At 44.5% G+C, this 22,883-nt stretch overlaps 1 protein-coding gene and 1 long non-coding RNA gene across 2 annotated transcripts in view; one reads left to right on the plus strand and one right to left on the minus strand.

Moving 5' to 3' along the window:
- LOC143766594 (uncharacterized) overlaps positions 1-22,883 on the plus strand; it is a 225,649-nt gene that overhangs the window by 49,748 nt on the left and 153,018 nt on the right. The gene's annotated exons all lie outside the window — the stretch shown is intronic.
- On the minus strand, positions 3,496-3,924 carry LOC143766622 (uncharacterized). Its single transcript, XR_013213605.1, has 3 exons — positions 3,811-3,924; positions 3,661-3,735; positions 3,496-3,564 (listed from the first exon to the last, which is right to left on the minus strand). It is a non-coding gene; the product is annotated as an uncharacterized LOC143766622 (long non-coding RNA).

Raw genomic sequence — 22,883 nt, forward strand, 5'->3', positions numbered from 1 at the left:
ATATGTAGTTAAAGCATTCTCCACTGTGATTGAGAGCTTTGACGAACTGCTTAATCAATCCAAGTTTTATGTGTAAGGGAGGAAAGACAATGTTCTTTCTTTCTATCCACTAGAGGATCATGGATGACATTCTTATTGCCAGATGCCGAACTCTGTCGCTGAGGCCATTCAGTTTTCACCCAATGCTCTGCTGTAGCTCTACTGTCCCAGTAGCACAGAAAACAAGGGTGTTTTGTGTACCCTCCTTGCAGACCCCAAAAAAAGTTAACCATTTTCAAATCAACACAAATTAACCACCCATGAACATTATATTGTAACCTCTCTAGATCAATCTTGATGTTTTTAAATTCTTCTTTAAGTTTTACAGAATGACCTATTGGTACAGAGCCATACTTATTTCCATTGTGTAACAGAACACATGTTAAACTTCTTTTGGAACTATCAATAAAAAGCCTCCAATCCCTTGAATCATATGCTGGAAGTCCCATAAAGAGAAGTAGCCCTTTAACATCAGTACAATAGACAATCTTGCTATCTGAATGGAAGTACTTATGCAGTTCTGCTTCGCTGTTACGATAAAATGAGACACTTGTACCGGGTTTCAACATTCGATTCTCTTGTAGTCTTGAAGCCAATAGTTCAGCAGACTCTTTTGGTAGATAAAGATCTCTAACCAGATCATTTAAAGCAGACTGAGTCAACAGAATTGGTTTGTCACAATCTTCATCACATGGCTGAAAAATATCTGGACTATCTTTTTCATCAGTATAACAATGTGTGGAGAGTTCTGTCAACGTTTTCTGGAAGCTCTGTAAATTTTGGAACAGGTATGTCTTCACTATGGGCAACTGATCGAATAGCTGAAGGGATACTCGGGTATTGCAAATATTGCTTGTTTTTCTTATTGAAACCTTTTACATCGACAAGGCAGAAATAGCCGTCTTCTAAATGATTGCTTGGTTCTCTCCAAACCATAGGAACTCCAAACTAAAGTTTAGAATTCTTTCCTTGAGACCATGATCTCAAGCTCTCAATACAGGTTTTGCACACTTTGTGAGGAGCCCAATGCTTGTCTTGGTCTCCAAGTTTTACTTTGAAGTACGCAAAATACACCCTCTTAACAAAGTCAGTAATGTTGCGCCTCTGAGTCTTCACAGTAAAGTTTCCACAGATGTAACAAAAAATATTTGGATCATTTGAGCACTGTCTTCAGCGAGATGTAGAGGCCATTGTTAGATCAGCAAAACATCATGCAGAGAAATACAAGATAAAAGTTGTTAGCTACCTGAGTTGTTCATGGAATTTCTGTCCCCCCCACACACACACACTCCTTAGGTATTGATTCACAAACAAAAAAAACAGAAAAACAGCATGATAAAAACAATAAATATCAAAATTCATTGAAAATTTCAATAAATAAAACAGTACCTGCACACGACTGTTGTGTACCTTGAAAACTGTTTGTTTACTTTCTTTTCATAAATGGGAATTATGCATGTTCAAAGAAAACAAAGATATTCTCACATTTATTGGGAGACTAAATGAAAACGAAATTTACCTTAGTGAACCGTATAAACCGGCACTTTTCATACACTACTTATATTTATAATGGAATTCATGAAAATGGGCTATATACCTATAGCGCAAAAACGTGATATGATAGAGAAATTTTAATTTAGCGCACTCAAATTAGTCTAAAACTGTTCTTAAAGGGACTCTGTCACCTGAATTTGGAGGGAACAATTTTCAGCCATAGAGGCGGGGTTTTCGGGTGTTTGATTCACCCTTTCGTTACCCGCTGGCTGGCTGCAATATTGGATTGAAGTGCATTCTCTGTCCTCCATAATACACGCCTGCGTAAGGCAAGATTGCCTTGTGCAGGCATGTACTACGGAAGACAGAGAATAAACTTCAATCCAATATTGCAGCCAGCATGCAGCCAGCGGGTAAGGAAAGGGTGAATCAAACACCCGAAAACCCCACCCCTATGGCTGAAAATTGTTCCCTCCAAATTCAGGTGACAGTCTCTTTAAAGTCCGTGCCAGAAATTTTTTTTTTTTTTTTGTAGACCAGAGTAATTTGTTCAAGGATTTATATATTTTTTTTCAGTGAACTAATTCCTCATGTTTGCCCTCATTAAAATAAAAACATTCATCCCCAATCACCACCCCTGCGAGGTGATGCTATTGAGTCAATAACTTGAAATTTTAGTTGTGCAATGATTAGGGACGGGCAATAAGAGATTCTTGCATCTAATTGTTGACTTATGCTTCGATATGTGATCCCGTATGGGTTGTGTGGTTTCACCCACATACCCAAGACCACATGGACATTTTATGAGATAGATTTCGAAGGATGGGTCGAATGTAAAGTATTCCTTAACTGTGTATTCTTTGCCAGTGAGAGGATGATGAAAAGTATTGCCTCGTTGTACATTGTTACATTGTGTACACTGTAGGCAGGGGCCAAATTTAGGGTGGGGATCGGGTTCGCCTCAGGAGGAGGGAAGCTTACTGGATACATGAGCTTCAAACACTAGCCCCACGTGGCCTGAATAGGGAGTATGACATCCAATCCTTTTTACCTTAATAGATGGATCTTAACCTAGGGCTCATTACAATTTGGTATTATTCCGAGTATTGTATGCAGGGGTGGGATTCAAATTTTTAACAACAGGTCCTCTAAGTCGCGGCGGCCGGAATTTTGGCCACGCCCATTTTCAATAACCCCGCCCATACTAATAAGCCACGCCCAGTGGCACGATTCATATTTTTGGAAGCAGTTTGTCTCCCTTAATGACAAGAATACGTTGTGACATACGGTATTAAAGTCATTCAAAGAAACAAACGACTAAAGCAAATGTAACTCCATGTAGTGGAGCCATGTAGTATATAACAGCCCACGTAGCATATAAGACAGCCACGTAGTATATAACATTGCCCACGTAGTATATAGAACAGCCATGTAGTATAATACAGCACAGCCCATGTAGCATATAACAGCCCATATAGTATATAGCACAGCCACATATTATATAACACAGCCGACGTAGTATATAGAACAGCCATGTAGTAAATAACACAGCCCACGAAGCATATAACAGCCCACGCAGTATATAACACAACCCACGCCGTATATAACAGCCCACGCAGTATATAACACAACCCACGCCGTATATAACAGCCCACACCGTATATAACACACACAGCCCATGCAGTAGCACAGCCCACGCAGTATGTAGCACAGACCGCCAGCCATTTAGACAGACAGACAGACAGTCTAGGCCTAGTCAACCAGGCCTGGCTCACAGCAGGCTGCAATATATACATAATATACAAAATATACAAAAGAGCGTAGAACAAAGCCCAAAAGAGTACGCAGTAAATGAAGTTAATAATGCAATGTCCAGGTAAGCGAAAACGGCCGCGGCTGACCTCATAGAAAACTGATAAGATGAAATACACAATTAACATATGGGAGGTGTAGAGCAAAACTGACCTTGATAAGTAGAAAATGGTAGCGAAGGGAGAAGGACGCTTGTCCAGTGAATGGAGACAGAGGCTCCTAGAAGAGGTTAAGAAGGGGGAGGGGTGTGAGACCAAGAAGCGATGCTGCAATTGAAGCCAGCGGGGAGAGGAAAAAACAAACAAACACGCATACCACAAGTTTTCCAAGGTAGCTGGAAGGTACGGGAGGTCCGGGACGGCACGGACAGGGGACAGAGTCCTGAAGGCACTATGAACGAAAGGCATAACGTAAGAGTGCTAGTAATCTAAGAAGGTGCAGGAGGCTGGTCAGAAAACCAAATACCTGTGGGTCCAGCAGGAGAAAAGGCGGTAGTGTGAGGCATCGTTGGTGGCCAGCAGGTAAAATAGCAAACTGGCCGGAAGTGCAGCAGTGTGGGTGAGTGCGCGCGCACATGATGTGAGAATGAGCTTCAAGGAGGCTAGGAATGCAGCAGGCAGTGGAGCTAAGCGCTATACGATTGTGTGGACACAGCCTGGGACCGGGTGCACCGTCCGTGCACCTGACTGCTGCTCCTGCCTCCTGCCCGCTCCTCATTCTGCTTGCCGCTGTGCCTGTGCTGCCGCTGGACGCTGGCTGGACCTGTCCTGGATGGTGGACGCTTGGATGACAGCAGCCGGATCTCTTCTCATCGCCGGCCCGGAAGTGACTCGCATCCATGTTGATGGCGGCGCCGGCGGTGACTGGTGAGTATTGCAGGTGCACCTGTGTGAAAGTCAGTCCCAGCAGCAGGCCCGGCCCGGAAGTGACTCTGGCTGCGTCGTATCCATGGTGACGGACGGTCCCGACTCCCGGCGGAGGGTGAGTATTTTGGCTGCAGCTGCGCACCGTAAATGGGCCCCCCCGTCTCACCAGGGCCCCAGCACGCCCGGGTACGCTGGGTGCTGACGCAGGCCCTGAGCACAGCAACCCGTCCGGGTCGTACCGGCTGAATCCCACCCCTGATTGTATGCTTTAGAATGTTGCACTGAATTGTTATTTTTCTGATGCACGTTTCATTTATTAACATATTCATACTTTCTCCCACAGAACTGACTCTACTAAGATCCCTAAGTGCACCGCCTTTTAGGGCCTGTTCATGGGATCACGTTCCCACTGCTCTATTGTCCTGTAGCATCACCGGCGCTCTGAGGATACACCATAATTCTTCTCACATCCTCCCAGAGTGCATGCCCGGTGAGTGGAATGCGCACACCGGGGCTTAACTCCACCTACTCACAAAGCACAGTGGAACGCAGACGAACGTCACATGACCACACGCGTCACTTCTGGGACAGCACATCCGGTTACACGCGCTCACCGCAGGAGCACACAGGACACTTTTAAAAGACATTTGACCGCGCACCTGGACACACTGGACAAGCGGTGGATACTGCGTCCAAGGTCCGTTCACATTTCCTTCCTCTGACATCGGTAAGTCCACGCTGCACAGCCGATTAGCTCCTTTGAGACACTATAGATCCCGGATAGGACCATGTCTCTAACACCGCTTCCTTCTGATCTCCTAGCGGCCTGCTCCCTCCTGACTGCAGGAGCCAAGTGACCATAACAGGGTATGTGTGTTATGTCTGCATTAACTACACCACGGAGCACTTTCACCTCACTCCTGCGGTAACCATGTGTTACACCTCTCTCTAGGACTCCTTGTCCTCCACATGACCCGGGTACCCTATATAAAAACTGAGTGAGGGTAGGTGCAGTTTAAATTGTTTTCCACCCTACAAACGGGACAACATTTGACATGGGTTTTATCTGATTACTCTTTTCCATCACATATGACAAGGGCTATATCATTGAATATCCTCACGGTCTCTGTGGCTATTACAATATTGTTATAATATGCTATAATATTTTTGAAGGTTTCTACTTTACCTATATATTAGGCTTGTATCCAAAAAAGTTGTTGTTTCTCTTAATCAATTGGTAGACAGTGACCCTCCGCGTTGTATATACTTTATTTTCATTTTGTTGTATTTTGGTTTTCAGTACATTGATGAAGGTCTGCTATATAGACCGAAACGTCTACTACTGTATGTACTGTACCTCATTAAACCCCTTTTTCACTGCATCTATACATTGGTGTGTGCCAAGTTTATCGCTATAGGCATGCTACAATAGTCTCCATGGGAGACTAGAATCTGCCATAACCCCAATCGGCTCTGCTACATACTGGCAATGATCAGATCGCCTGTATGTAGCAGAATTTCTCACTTGCTACGTGCCTTCCACTGGGTGGCGCTCATAGCAGTCTGGCAGTGACAACCATAGAGGTCTGCTGGAGACCTCTGGTTGTCATGCCAACCCATCGGTGACCCGCGATTATATGACGGGTCACCAATGGGCGGTAATTCCAGTGTGCTTGCCGAAAGTACGCGTTAAATGCCACTGTCGGAGGCTGTTAGGGGCACATGTCAACTGTTTGGAACAACTGACATGTGCCAGAAAAGATGTGGGCTCAGCGCCGGAGCCCACATCAAAGGGAGGGAGTCCGACATCGGCGTACATTTGCGCCCTATGTCGGAAAGGGGTTAATGGGGATTGTTTTTACAGAGACAGAAGTGGTAATCAATTATTATTATTTATTATTACAGCGCCATTTATTCCATAGCGCTTTACATGTGAGGAGTGGTATAATAACATAATAAAAGACAACAACTAAATTCCACTAGGGAATAATGATGCACTAGTCCAAATACAATTTATTATAAATCTTTATTAGAAATATTAAAAATAGAAATCACCAGGTGTGTGTAGATTACAACCTAAAAAATACATATACCTGAGGCACCACACCCCCTACGTATCCCCACAATTATCAAAATACCATCATGTTATAATAATATATTATCTAAACCTACGGCGTCTTTAGCCCCGTTAGTTAGATGCCCCTGCACCAAATGCCCATCACAATTGTGATTCAATATGGCATATCCCAGTAAGGGACCTCATGTCATAATCAAGGAGCTTTTTATATATACTCACTATAGCATGCAGAGTGCACAGCAGATTGTAGGGAACCAGGAGAGTGTCCGCCCGCCCTAACGCGCGTTTTGGTCCGTCCTTCGTCAGGGGGCACACACTTCCTCAAGTTCCATGCTTTAAATACTATTACTTCACCGGACACAGCCAATGACGTGCAGCGGCGTCCCCCCTGGATGTGACGTCACTGCCGGAACTGACGCGCGCATCCCCACAGCAACCGCGACGCCACAGAGCGTCGGCGTCACACAGCACCGCGCGCATGCGCAGTACCGTGTATTCATGCCGAAAGCCCCGGGGAGTCAATGGAGCCGAGCGGGATCGCGCGTGCAAGGAGGGTCAGAACATCACATCGTGTATACAGCTGTGGCCAAAAGTATTGACACCCCCGCGATTCTGTCAGATAATGCTTAGTTTCTTCCTGAAAATGATTGCAAACACAAATTCTTTGTTATTATTATCTTTATTTAATTTGTCTTAAATGAAAAAACACGAAAAGAATTGTCCTAAAGCCAAATTGGATATAATTCCACACCAAACATAATAAAGGAGGTGGACAAAAGTATTGGCACTGTTCGAAAAATCATGTGATGCTTCTCTAATTTGTGTAATTAACAACAACTGTAATTTACCTGTGGCACCTAACAGGTGTTGGCAATAACTAAATCACACTTGCAGCCAGTTGACATGGATTAAAGTTGGCTCAACCTCTGTCCTGTGTCCTTGTGTGTACCACATTGAGCATGGAGAAAAGAAAGAAGACCAAAGAACTGTCTGAGGACTTGAGAAACCAAATTGTGAGGAAGCATGAGCAATCTCAAGGCTACAAGTCCATCTCCAAAGACCTGAATGTTCCTGTGTCTACCGTGCGCAGTGTCATCAAGAAGCTTAAAGCCCATGGCACTGTGGCTAACCTCCCTATATGTGGATGGAAAAGAAAAATTGACAAGAGATTTCAACGCAAGGTTGTGCGGATGTTGGATAAAGAACCTCGACTAACATCCAAACAAGTTCTAGCTGCCCTGCAGTCCGAGGGTACAACAGTGTCAATCCGTACTATCCGTCGGCGTCTGAATGAAAATGGTCTGTATGGTAGGAGACCCAGGAAGACCCCACTTCTTACCCCGAGACATAAAAAAAAGCCAGGCTGGAGTTTGCCAAAACTTTCCTGAAAAAGCCTAAAACGTTTTGGAAGAATGTTCTCTGGTCAATATGAGACAAAAGTAGAGCTTTTTTGGGCGAAGGCATCAACATAGAGTTTACAGGAGAAAAAAAGAGGCATTCAAAGAAAAGAACACGGTCCCTACAGTCAAACATCGTGGAGGTTCCCTGATGTTTTGGGGTTGCTTTGCTGCCTCTGGCACTGGACTGCTTGACCGTGTGCATGGCTTTATGAAGTCTGAAGACTACCAACAAATTTTGCAGCATAATGTAGGGCCCAGTGTGAGAAAGCTGGGTCTCCCTCAGAAGTCATGGGTCTTCCAGCAGGACAATGACCCAAAACACACTTCAAAAAGCACTAGAAAATTGTTTGAGAAAGCACTGGAGACTTCTAAGGTGGCCAGCAATGAGTCCAGACCTGAATCCCATAGAACACCAGTGGAGAGATCTAAAAATGGCAGTTTGGAAAAGGCACCCTTCAAATATCAGGGACCTGGAGCAGTTTGCCAAAGAAGAATGGTCTAAAATTCCAGCAGAGCATTGTAAGAAACTCATTGATGGTTACTAGAAGCGGTTGGTCGCAGTTACTTTGGCTAAAGGTTGTGCAACCAAGTATTAGGCTGAGGGTGCCAATACTTTTGTCTGGCCCATTTTTGGAGTTTTGTGTGAAATGATCAATGTTTTGTTTTTGCTTCATTCTCTTTTGTGTTTTTTCATTTAAGACAAATTAAATGAAGATAATAATACCAAAGAATTTGTGTTAGCTATCATTTTCAGGAAGAAACTGAGTATTATCTGACAGAATTGCAGCGGTGTGAATACTTTTGGCCATGACTGTATGTATATGTGTATATATGTATATATATATGTTTGTGTATATGTATGTATATGTATGTGTATACGTATGTACACTGTGTTCCAAATTATTATGCAAATTGGATTTGTGTGTCAGAAAGATTTAATTGTTTTGATTTTCAAATAAACTCGTGGATGGTATTGTGTCTCAGGGCTCAATGGATCACTGAAATCAATCTTAAACACATGTGATAATTGGTTTTCCAGGTGATTCTAATTAAAGGAAAACTACTTAAAAATGATGTTCCACATTATTAAGCAGGTCACAGTTTTCAAGTAACATGGGAAAGAAAAAGGATCTCTCTGCTGCTGAAAAGCATCAAATAGTGCAATGCCTTGGTGAAGGGATGAAAACATTAGAGATTTTCCAAAAACATAAGCGTGATCATCGTACTGTTAAGAGATTTGTGGCTGTATCTGAGCACAAATGTGTTTGTGCTGATAAAGGCATAATGAGGAAGATTTCTGCCAGGCAAGTTCATCGGATTTAGAGAGCAGCTGCTAAAAAGCCATTACAAAGCAGCAAACATATATTTGAAGCTGCTGGTGCCTCTGGAGTCCCTCGAACCTCAAGGTGTAGGCTCCTTCAAAGGCTTGATGTAGTGCATAAACCTACTATTCGGCCACCCTTAAACAGTGTTCACAAGCAGAAATGGTTGTATTGGACCCACACATACATGAAGACTAATTTCCAAACAGTCTTGTTTACTGATAAGTGTTGAGCAACCCTGGATGGTACAGATGGATGGAGTAGTGGATGGTTGGTGGATGGCCACCATGTCCCAACCAGGCTGCAACGTCAGCGAGGAGGTGGAGGAGTCATGTTTTGAGCCAGAATCATGGGAAACAGCTGGCTAGGCCCTTTAAGGTTCCTGAAGGTGTGAAAATGACCTCTGCAAGTATATAGAGTTTCTGACTGACAACTTTCTTCTATGTCTAAAAAGCAGAAACGTGCCTTCAGGAGCAAAATCATCTTCATGCTGACAATGCCCCCTTCTCATGCTGCAAAGAATACCTCTGAGTCATTGGCTGCTATGGGCATAAAAGGAGATAAACTCATGGTGTGGCCACCATCTTCCCCTGACCTCAACCCTATAGAGAACCTTTAGAGGATCATCAAGCAAAAGATCTATGAGGGTGGGAGGCAGTTCATATCCAAACAGCAGCTCTGGGAGGCTATTCTGACTTCATGCAAAGAAATACAAGCAGAAACTCTCCCAAAACTCACAAGTCCAATGGATGCAAGAATTGTGAAGGTGACATCAAAGAAGGGTCCTATGTTAACATGTAACTTGTCCTGTTGGGATGTTTTGGCGTTAAATAGCTTTTTTGTTCAGTGAATGTGACCTCCTAATGCTGCAAATTCCACAAATGAGCATTTTCAGTACTTTAAAACATATCAAATGTATAGAAATTCTACTGTGCATAATAATTTGGAACAGTGCATTTTGAGTTTTTATTCATTTTGGAGATTATACTGTTATCATTGGGAGGTTTCTTCAATAAAATTTGATGTATAATCTAACGGGTGATGACTTTTATTAGACTGACTGTCATTTGCACCAACCATTTAGGAAAATCCGAGAAAAATGTAATTTGCATAATAATTTGGAACATGGTGTATATATATATATATATATATATATATATATATATATATATATATATATATACACTCACCGGCCACTTTATTAGGTACACCATGCTAGTAACGGGTTGGACCCCCTTTTGCCTTCAGAACTGCCTCAATTCTTCGTGGCATAGATTCAACAAAGTGCTGGAAGAATTCCTCAGAGATTTTGGTCCATATTGACATGATGGCATCACACAGTTGCCGCAGATTTGTCGGCTGCACATCCCAAAGATGCTCCATACAAGGCAGGATGGATCCATGCTTTCATGTTGTTTACGCCAAATTCTGACCCTACCATCCGAATGTCGCAGCAGAAATCGAGACTCATCAGACCAAGCAACGTTTTTCCAATCTTCTACTGTCCAATTTTGATGAGCTTGTACAAATTGTAGCCTCAGTTTCCTGTTCTTAGCTGAAAGGAGTGGTACCCGGTGTGGTCTTCTGCTGCTGTAGCCCATCTGCCTCAAAGTTCGACGCACTGTGCGTTCAGAGATGCTCTTAGGCCTACCTTGGTTGTAACGGGTGGCGATTTGAGTCACTGTTGCCTTTCTATCAGCTCGAACCAGTCTGCCCATTCTCCTCTGACCTCTGGCATCAACAAGGCATTTCCGCCCACAGAACTGCCGCTCACTGGATTTTTTTTCTTTTTCGGACCATTCTCTGTAAACCCTAGAGATGGTTGTGCGTGAAAATCCCAGTAGATCAGCAGTTTCTGAAATACTCAGACCAGCCCTTCTGGCACCAACAACCATGCCACGTTCAAAGGCACTCAAATCACCTTTCTTCCCCATACTGATGCTCGGTTTGAACTGCAGGAGATTGTCTTGACCATGTCTACATGCCTAAATGCACTGAGTTGCCGCCATGTGATTGGCTGATTAGAAATTAAGTGTTAACAAGAAGTTGGACAGGTGTACCTAATAAAGTGGCCAGTGAGTGTATATATATATATATATATATATATATATATATATATATATATATATATATAGCCAGACTGTCCGACCTTAAAAAAGTCGACTACAAGAGACCAAAAGAAACACAGGTCAATGGCTGGTTTGACAAAGAATGTAAAGCTGTACGGAAGACCCTGAGAACAGCCTCCAACAAGAAACACAGAGACCCCAACCACCTGGGTCTGAGGGAAGCCTATGACTCCATATAAAGGCAGTACAAAACCATCCTCAGGAGGAAGAAGCAGAGTTACATCTCCACCAAGCTTAACCAACTCCAAGACGCCCTCCAAGACAACTCCTTCTGGGAACTATGGAACCACATGGGCACCAAAGACAAGAAAAACAACACCCATATCCAAAATGGCAACCTCTGGCTCCAATACTTCAGAGACCTCTATAAAGACATTCCAAAGGAAGAACTAAGCCAAGAACAGGAAAACATAATGGCGAAACTAAAAGCAATGGAGGAAAAAATCAAAAACTTCCAAAACCCGGTGGATACACCTATAACACTACAGGAAGTAGCCGAGAGACTCTCCTCCATAAGATGTAGAAAAGCCGGTGGCTTGGATGGAATCCTACCAGAAATGCTGAAGTACAGCCCACCAGAAATACAGGCTGCAATAGTTAAACTATTCAATATTGTGCTGAGTGCTGGCTACTTCCCTCGTACCTGGAACCAAGGCCTCATCACACCTATCCACAAGAGTGGGGACAGGTATGACCCAGCCAACTACAGAGGCATATGTGTCAGCAGCAACCTGGGAAAACTGTTCAACAGTATCCTGAACAAAAGGATCCTCACCGAGCACAACGTCCTCAGCAAGAGCCAAGCAGGGTTCATGCCGAACCACTGACCACATCTACACTCTGCACAGCCTCATTCAGAGACACGTCTACAATACAAAGAATGGGAAGATATACGCCTGCTTTGTGGACTTCAAAAAGGCCTTTGATTCAGTGTGGCACCCGGGCTTATTACTGAAACTGCTGGAGAGCGGAATAGGAGGAAAGACCTACGATGTCATCAAAAGCTCCTACACCGAGAACCGCTGCAGCGTGAGTGTGAACGGCAGAAGAACGGCTTATTTCCAGCAAAGCCGCGGGGTCAGACAAGGCTGCAGCCTAAGTCCAATGCTCTTCAACATTTACATCAACGAGCTGGCTACCGCCCTGGAATCCTCCTCAGCACCAGGTCTCACCCTCCACGACACTCAGGTGAAATTCCTGCTGTATGCAGATGACCTGCTGCTGCTGTCACCAACCGAGAAAGGCCTCCAGGTCAACCTGAAAATCCTAGAGAAATTCAGCTCCACCTGGGCTCTACCGGTCAACCTAAAGAAAACCAACACCATGGTGTTCCAGAGGAGAAAGAGAAGATCAGACCAGCACCCATCATTTGTCCTCAACAACTGCGACCTCACAGGAACGGACAAATATACCTACCTGGGCCTAGAGATTCACCGGTCAGGGAGCTTCAAACAAGCCATAGAGACCCTGAAAGACAAGGCCTGCAAAACCTTCTATGCCATCCAAAGGAAACTCTACCATCTGAAGCCACCAGTGAGGGTCTGGCTAAAAATCTTCGACTCCATCATCGCCCCAATCCTCCTGTATGGCAGCGAAGTCTGGGGTCCTCACACCTACCCAGACTGGTCAAGGTGGGATTCCAGTCCAACAGAAATATTCCACCTGGAATTCTGCAAGCACCTTCTCCAGGTCCATCGGAGCACCTCCAACAGTGCTTGTCGGGCCGAGCTGGGCAGATTCCTTCTGCACCTAACAGTTCTAAAGAGGGCGCTGTCATTCCGGGCTCACCTGCATAGGAGCAATCCAAGCTCCCATCACCATAAAGCCCTGATACATGTAGGTGAAACAGAAAAACCAGAACCCTTGGAACAGCCCAGCCAAACCCAACCGGACCAGAACACCAATCACAACAACCTGACAAAAGCCGGAATCAGGAAGATGGCAGACGAAGGCCAGGAGAGGTATGTCAGTGACTGGAAGAATGATATCATCAGCTCACAGAAACTGATCATGTACCGGAGTCTACAGAGAGACTACAGACTGGCCCCATATCTGGAGAAACTCCCGGACCCCAGAGATCGCAAGATCCTGAGCCGATATAGACTCAGTGCCCACCGTCTGGCCATCGAATGTGGCCGACACAGGCAGAACTACAAGCCCAGGGAGGAAAGACTGTGCCAACACTGTGATCAGGAGGCCATAGAGGACGAAACCCACTTCCTGCTACACTGCTCCAAATACTCAGCAGTGAGGGACACTCACTTCAGGAGACTCACATCTCTTCCCGGACTTCATCACCATGAAGGAGGAAGAGAAGAAATATATCCTGCTGGGAGAAGAAGAGAGAGCAGTGGAGATAGCAGCGCGGTATGTGAGCGAATGTCATAGACTGCGAGAAAGAGAACTATGACGCCATGGACTATAGCCCCCACAATGGATCTGCCCCCATCCACCTCCCCTATGCCATGGACTACAGCCCCTACCCTGGATCTGCCCCCATCCACCTCCCCTACAGCTCCTACCCAACATCCCCACAGTCCCTATCCCTATTGCCTTTATACACTTGCTTTGGCAAAACTGATGTGTATTTGGTCCTGCCAATAAAGCTTCTTTGAATCTTGAATCTATATGTATATGTATATATCTATGTATGTATGTATATATATTATATACACACTGCTCAAAAAAATAAAGGGAACACTAAAATCCCACATCCTAGATTTCACTGAATGAAATATTCCAGTTGTAAATCTTTATTCATTACATAGTGGAATGTGTTGAGAACAATAAAACCTAAAAATAATCAACGTAAATCACAACTAATATCCCACGGAGGTCTGGAGTTGGAATGATGCTGAAAATCAAAGTGGAAAATGAAGTTGCAGGCTAATCCAACTTCAGTGGAAATGACTCAAGACAAGGAAATTATTCTCAGTAGTGTGTGTGTGGCCTCTATGTGCTTGTATGATCTCTCTACAATGCCTGGGCATGCTCCTGATGAGGTGGCGGATGGTCTCCTCAGGGATCTCCTCCCAGACCTGGACTAAAGCATCTGCCAACTCCTGGACAGTCTGTGGTGCAACGTGACATTGATGGATGGTACGAGACATGATGTCCCAGATGGGTTCAATCGGATTCAGGTCTGGGGAACAGGCGGGCCAGTCCATAGCTTTAATGCCTTCATCTTGCAGGAACTGCTGACACTCCAGCCACATGAGGTCTGGCATTGACCTGCATTAGGAGGAACCCAGGGCCAACCACACCAGCATATGGTCTCACAAGGGGTCTGATGATCTCATCTCGGTACCTAATGGCAGTCAGGCTACCTCTGGTAAGCACATGGAGGGCTGTGCGGCCCTCCAAAGAAATGCCACCCCACACCATTACTGACCTACTGCCAAACCGGTCATGCTGAAGGATGTTACAGGCAGCAGATCACTCTGCACGATGTCTCCAGACTCTGTCACATGTGCTCAGTGTGAACCTGCTTTCATCTGTGAAGAGCACAGGGCGCCAGTGGCGAATTTGCCACTTGTGCAAACCCCCATCTGTGGATGTCTGGCACTCAGACCATCCTCATGGAGTCGGTTTCTAACCGTTTGTACAGACACATGCACATTTGTGGCCTGGTGGAGGTCATTTTGCAGGGCTCTGGCAGTGCTCCTCCTGTTCCTCCTTGCACAAAGACTGAGGTAGTGGTCCTGCTGCTGGGTTGTTGCCCTCCTACGGCCCCCTCCACGTCTCCTGGTGTACATCTTGCCACATGTATGCAATCCTTGAGCAGCCGGGCGAGGGTGCATACTGCTGTGCGAGATGTGAGCACGTTGTGCGTTTGGAAGCCCGGATTCTGAATCTAAATGTGCAGCTGGCAACACTGAGATCCATAGACAATATGGAAAGGAGTCTTCTGCTCACTGAGCAGACGCTCAATGGGATAGATGAGGGGGGGATGGTAGGATGGAGCTGCAGGGAAGTGAGGCAGAAAGCTGGGTGACAGTTAGAAAGCAGGGTAGAGGGAAGAGCGCCGGGAGGCTAGTCCTGATTTGGCACACCCCAATAAGTTTGCTAAGTTGGCAGATGAGGGGGGTGCCAGTACAGGGGTAGCACTGCTGCAGCCAGGCATGTCCTCTGAAAGCTGGAGGAGTGTCTGCTCCAGTTAGGAGGGAAGTAGGAGAGCAGGGCAGGCCAGACAGGTGCTGGTAGTGGGGGACTCAATTATTAGGGGAACAGATAGGGCAATCTGTCACAAAGACAGGGATCGTCGAACGGTGTACTGCCTACCTGGCGCTCGAGTCCGACACATCACTGATCGGGTGGACAGATTACTGGGAGGGGCTGGTGAGGACCCAGAGGTCATGGTGCACATTTGCACAAATGACAAAGTTAGAGGTAGGTGGAAGGTCCTTAAAGATGATTTCAGGGGATTAGGCTGCAAGCTAAAAGCAAGGACCTCCAACGTGGTATTTTCCGAAATACTGCCTGTACCACGTGCCACGCAAGGGAGGCAACGGGAGATTAGGGAGGTTAATAAGTGGCTCAAGAATTGGTGTAGGAAAGAGGGACTTTGATTCCTGGAGAACTGGGCCGACTTCTCAGATTGAGGCCTGTTCCCAGGAGCTACAGTCTGAGAAATGGCCAAAAAAGCCTTCACTAGACTCCTGTACCGCTACGATGCTGAAGTTGGTTTCTTATTCAGCAGTTTCTTATTCGGCTATTTTTTATTTTCTGTTTTTTTCAGGTTTTTCAATAAAAATAAACCATTCTAAGTATATAATATTATGCGGTCATGTGCCCTCTTGTGAATACACTTAAAAACAGATAAAAATATTAGAAGGCTGGCACAAAAATGGGCATCAAAGTGGGCACTGAGGTATGGTATTAAAGGTGTTAAATGGCTTTGTGCCACTGATATGACACCTGACTTGCATACCTTGTGATGCCACACATCAAGTTCCTGTCAATCCAGCCTGGCACAAATGGGTTCTGGGCATCAGAACTGGCATCAAAGTGGGCAGAGAACCAATTTTCACACATGCGAATAAGTAACAGCTATTTTTAAGGGGTTAAATGCCTTTGTGCCACTTATTAAACACCTGATTTACATACCTACTGATGCCCCACATGAAATCCATGTCACTCCAGCCTGGCACAAATGTGTTCTGGGCATCAAAACTGGCATCAAATGGGGCAAATCGCCCATTTTCACTGATTTGAATAAGTAACAGCTATTTTTAAGGGCTTAAATGCCTTTGTGCCACTGATCTAACACCTGATTTACATACCTACTGATGCCCCACATGAAATCCAAGTCAATCCAGCCTGGCAAAAATGGGTTCTGGGCATCAGAACTGGCATCAAAGGGGGCAAATAGCACATTTTCACAGATTTGAATAAGTAACAGCAATTTTTAAGGGGTTAAATGCCTTTGTGCCACTAATCTAACACCTGATTTACATACCTACTGATGCCCCACATGAAATACATGTCACTCCAGCCTGGCACAAATGGGTTCTGGGCATCAGAACTGGCATCAAAATGGTCAAATCGCCCATTTTCACAGATTTGAATAAGTAACAGCAATTTTTAAGGGGTTAAATGCCTTTGTGCCACTAATCTAACACCTGATTTACATACCTAGTGATGCCCCACATCAAAGTCAAATCACTTCAGCCTGGCACAAATGGGTTCTGCGCATCAAAACTGGCATCAAAGGGGGCAAATCGCCCATTTTCACAGATTTGAATAAGTAACAGCTATTTTTAAGGGGTTAAATAGCTTTGTGCCACTGATCTAACACCTGATTTACATAACTACTGATGCCCCACATGAAATCCATGTCACTGCAGCCTGGCACAAATGGGTTCTGGGCATCAAAACTGGCATCAAAGGGGGCAAATCACCCATTTTAACAGATTTGAATAAGTAACAGCTATTTTTAAGGGGTTAAATAGCTTTGTACCACTGATCTAACACCTGATTTACATACCTACTGATGCCCCACATGAAATCCATGTCACTGCAGCCTGGCACAAATGGGTTCTGGGCATCAGAACTGGCATCAAAGTGGGCAAATCGTACATTTTCACATATTTGAATAAGTAACAGCTATTTTTAAGGGGTTAAATGCCTTTGTGCCACTGATTTAACACCTGATTTACATACCTACCGATGCCCCACATGAAATCCATGTCACTCCAGCCTGGCACAAATGGGTTCTGGGCATCAGAACTGGCATCAAAGTGGGCAAATTGCACATTTTCACAGATTTGAATAAGTAACAGCTATTTTTAAGGGGTTAAATGCCTTTAAGCCACTGATTTAACACCTGATTTACATATTTAATGAAGCCCCACATGAAATCCATGTCACTCCAGCCTGGCACAAATGGGTTCTGGGCATCAAAACTGGCATCAAAGTGGTCAAATCGCCCATTTTCACAGATTTGAATAAGTAACAGCTATTTTTAAGGGGTTAAATGCCTTTGTGCCACTAATCTAACACCTGATTTACATACCTACTGGTACCCCACATGAAATCCATGTCACTGCAGCCTTGCACAAATGGGTTCTGGGCATCAGAACTGGCATCAAAGGGGGCAAATTGCACATTTTCACAGATTTGAATAAGTAACAGCTATTTTGAGGAGGTTAGATGCCTTTGTGCCACTGATCTAACACCTGATTTACATACCTACTGATGCCCCACATGAAATCCATGTCACTGCAGCCTGGCACAAATCGGTTCGGGGCATCAAAACTGGCATCAAAGTGGGCAAATCACCCATTTTCACAGATTTGAATAAGTAACAGCAATTTTTAAGGGGTTAAATGCCTTTGTGCCACTAATCTAACACCTGATTTACATACCTAGTGATGCCCCACATCAAAGTCAAATCACTTCAGCCTGGCACAAATGGGTTCTGGGCATCAGAACTGGCATCAAAGTGGGCAAATTGCACATTTTCACAGATTTGAATAAGTAACAGCTATTTTTAAGAGGTTAAATGCCTTTGTGCCACTGATTTAACACCTGATTAACATACCTAATGATGCCCCACATGAAATGCATGTCAATACAGCCTGGCACAAATGGGTTCTGGGCATCAGAACTGGCATCAAAGGGGGCAAATAGCACATTTTCACAGATTTGAATAAGTAACAGCAATTTTTAAGGGGTTAAATGCCTTTGTGCCACTAATCTAACACCTGATTTACATACCTAGTGATGCCCCACATCAAAGTCAAATCACTTCAGCCTGGCACAAATGGGTTCTGGGCATCAAAACTGGCATCAAAGGGGGCAAATCGCCCATTTTCACAGATTTGAATAAGTAACAGCTATTTTTAAGGGGTTAAATAGCTTTGTGCCACTGATCTAACACCTGAATTACATAACTACTGATGCCCCACATGAAATCCAAGTCACTGCAGCCTGGCACAAATCGGTTCGGGGCATCAAAACTGGCATCAAAGTGGGCAAATCACCCATTTTCACAGATTTGAATAAGTAACAGCTATTTTTAAGGGGTTAAATAGCTTTGTGCCACTGATCTAACACCTGATTTACATACCTACTGATGCCCCACATGAAATACATGTCACTCCAGCCTGGCACAAATGGGTTCTGGGCATCAGAACTGGCATAAAAATGGTCAAATCGCCCATTTTCACAGATTTGAATAAGTAACAGCTATTTTTGAGGGGTTAAATGCCTTTGTGCCACTGATCTAACACCTGATTTACATACCTACTGATGCCCCACATGAAATCCATGTCACTCCAGCCTGGCACAAATGGGTCTGGGCATCAAAACTGGCATCAAAGGGGGCAAATCGCCCATTTTCACAGATTTGAATAAGTAACAGCTATTTTTAAGGGGTTAAATAGCTTTGTGCCACTGATCTAACACCTGATTTACATAGCTACTGATGCCCCACATGAAATCCATGTCACTGCAGCCTGGCACAAATGGGTTCTGGGCATCAGAACTGGCATCAAAGTGGGCAAATCGTACATTTTCACAGATTTGAATAAGTAACAGCAATTTTTAAGGGGTTAAATGCCTTTGTGCCACTAATCTAACACCTGATTTACATACCTAGTGATGCCCCACATCAAAGTCAAATCACTTCAGCCTGGCACAAATGGGTTCTGGGCATCAAAACTGGCATCAAAGGGGGCAAATCGCCCATTTTCACAGATTTGAATAAGTAACAGCTATTTTAAGGGGTTAAATAGCTTTGTGCCACTGATCTAACACCTGATTTACATAACTACTGATGCCCCACATGAAATCCAAGTCACCGCAGCCTGGCACAAATCGGTTCGGGGCATCAAAACTGGCATCAAAGTGGGCAAATCACCCATTTTCACAGATTTGAATAAGTAACAGCTATTTTTAAGGGGTTAAATAGCTTTGTGCCACTGATCTAACACCTGATTTACATACCTACTGATGCCCCACATGAAATACATGTCACTCCAGCCTGGCACAAATGGGTTCTGGGCATCAGAACTGGCATCAAAATGGTCAAATCGCCCATTTTCACAGATTTGAATAAGTAACAGCTATTTTTGAGGGGTTAAATGCCTTTGTGCCACTGATCTAACACCTGATTTACATACCTACTGATGCCCCACATGAAATCCATGTCACTGCAGCCTGGCACAAATGGGTTCTGGGCATCAGAACTGGCATCAAATTGGGCAAATCGTACATTTTCACAGATTTGAATAAGTAACAGCAATTTTTAAGGGGTTAAATGCCTTTGTGCCACTAATCGAACACCTGATTTACATACCTACTGATGCCGCACATGAAATCCATGTCACTCCAGCCTGGCACAAATGGGTTCTGGGCATCAGAACTGGCATCAAATTGGGCAAATTGCACATTTTCACAGATTTGAATAAGTAACAGCTATTTTTAAGGGGTTAAATGCCTTTGTGCCACTAATCTAACACCTGATTTTCATACCTACTGGTACCCCACATGAAATCCATGTCACTGCAGCCTGGCACAAATGGTTTCTGGGCATCAGAACTGGCATCAAAGTGGGCAAACAGCGCATTTTCACAGATTTGAATAAGTAACTGATGTTTTTAAGGGGTTAAATGCCTTTGGGCCACTGATCTGACACTTAAAATACACAGACAGTGATGCCCTGCATCAAACCCAGGTCTCTCCAGCCTGGCCCAAAAGGATTCTGGGCACCAGAACTGGCATCAAAGTGGGCAAACAGCCCATTTTCACAGATTTGAATAAGTAACTGATGTTTTTAAGGGGTTAAATGCCTTTGGGCCAATGATCTGACACTTTAAATACACAGAAAGTGATGCCCTGCATCAAACCCAGGTCCCTTCAGCCTGGCCCAAATGGGTTCTGGGCACCAGAGCTGGCATTAAAGTGGGCAAACAGCCCATTTTCACAGATTTGAATAAGTAACTGATGTTTTTAAGGGGTTAAATGCCTTTGGGCCACTAATACGACACTTAAAATACACAGACAGTGATGCCCTGCATCAAACCCAGGTCTCTCCAGCCTGGCCCAAATGGGTTCTGGGCACCAGAACTGGCATCAAAGTGGGCAAACAGCCCATTTTCACAGATTTGAATAAGTAAGTGGTGTTTTTAAGGGGTTAAATTCCTTTGTGCCACTGATACCAGAGTGCATACATATAGAACAGGGAGCCCCACAATAAAACCAGGTCTCTTCAGCCTGGCCCTAATTAGTTCTGGGCATCAGAACTGTCATCAAACTGGGCAAACAGCCAATTTTAACAGATTTGAATAGGGACCTGCTGTTTTTAAGGGGTTAAATGGCTTTGGGCCACTGATCTGACACTTAAAATACACAAATAGCGATGCCCTGCATCAAACCCAGGTCCCTCCAGCCTAGCCCAAATGGGTTCTGGGCACCAGAATTAGCATCAAAGTGGGCAAATATAGTGGGTTGGTGTCGGGAATGCCTTGGTTACAGCATCAAAACCCTGTTATTAACTGGGTTACTGAGGAAATTGTTCAATGGTCCTTATCTAAGTCCTTGAAGTGTGTATCTGTGTTGTCTGTCGGTCTGGAAGCTATTCCGGAGTATCTGAAGGTCTTTGAAGACGTGTTCTCTGAAAGCGAGGCTGAGGTTCTACCGCCACATCCATCTTTTAATTGTGCCATCAATTTAATCTGTCTTGTCCTGAGCGGCTGGCCATGAAGGAGTATATTGCCGAGAGTCTTCGTAAGGGGCATATCCGCCCTTATGTTTCTCCTATGGCAGCTGGCTTTTTCTTTGTAAAGAAAAAAGATGGTGGTTTGAGTCCTTGCCTCGACTTTCGGGAACTCAACAAAATCACTGTGAGAAACACTTACCCACTTCCTCTCATTCCTGACTTGTGTAACCAGTTGTCTAGGGCCAAATGATTTTCAAAGTTGGATTTGTGGGGAGCCTATAATTGGATAAGTGTTTGAGAGGGAGACGAGTGGAAGACGGCGTTTCTCACGTGAGAAGTTCTTTTTGAGAATCTTTTTATGTCCTTCGGGCTAACAAACACCCCTGGCCATTTTTCAAAATTTTATTAATATTGTGTTTGCTGATCTGATCGGTCACTTTGCGATTATTTACCTTGACGACATCTTGGTTTACTCCCCTGACAGTGAAACCCATTTTCACTATTCGCGTACTGTCCTTCATAGACTCAGGGAAAAACTACTTTTTTCAAAATTTGAAATGTTAATTTTTTGTACAGGAGTTATCATTTTTGGGTTTGATTGTTTCCAATGAGGGGTTTCACATGGATCCCAAGAAGGTGCAGGCTATTAGTGATTGGGTTCAGCCCCGTGACTTGAAGGGTTTGCAACTAGTGATGAGTGAGTATACTCGTTACTTGGGTTTTCCCGAGCACACTCGGGTGGTCTCCAAGTATTTATGTCTGATCAGAGATTTAGTTTTCCTTGCCGCAGCTGCATGATTTACAGCTACTAGACAGCTTGATTACATGTGGGGATTCCCTGGCAAACAGGCAACCCCCACATGTACTCAGGCTGGCTAGCAGCCATACATTATGCAGCTGCATCAACAAAAACTAAATCTCTGAGCAGTCACAAATACTCGGGAGACCACCCGAGCGTGCTCGGGAAAGCCCGAGCAACGAGTATACTCGCTCATCACTATTTGCAACGCTTCTTGGGGTTTGCAAACTACTATCGAAAGTTCATCAAGTGTTTTTTGCAGGTAGTTAATAGTGATGAGCGAATATACTTGTTGCTCGGGAAATCTCCGAGTATTTGTGACTGCTCAGAGATTTAGTTTTTGTTGACGCAGCTGCATGATTTATGGCAATTATGGCACTTAGCCTCTCTCTTCCCACTGCCCTGTAGCGGTGGCAATGGGGTAATAGTTGGGTGGTTGATGTGACCTTTGAATTGTAAGGTCACATCAAGCCCGGCTTAGTAATGGAGAGGCGTCAATAAGACAGCTATCCATTACTAATCCTATAGATCTCCTGTAATGAATAAAAAAAAACAAAACAACAATATACCTGTCCGTTGTTCTGTCCCACGCAGTAATCCATATCTGGGGAAAATACAGTTTGCAACCAGGACTGTGCTAAGATGCTACCAGCCCAGCTGCAAATTACTGGGGAATGAGGAGATGCTGCCAGCGCAGCCTCAGTGACTAGCGGTGAAGTCACTGAGTCTACCCTCCCTGCTTGCCTGACCCGCGCTGAACTCTGGAGCGTGGGAAAATGCCAG

This window comes from Ranitomeya variabilis, chromosome 4, assembly GCF_051348905.1.
Source record: "Ranitomeya variabilis isolate aRanVar5 chromosome 4, aRanVar5.hap1, whole genome shotgun sequence".
Classification (NCBI taxonomy): domain Eukaryota; kingdom Metazoa; phylum Chordata; class Amphibia; order Anura; family Dendrobatidae; genus Ranitomeya; species Ranitomeya variabilis.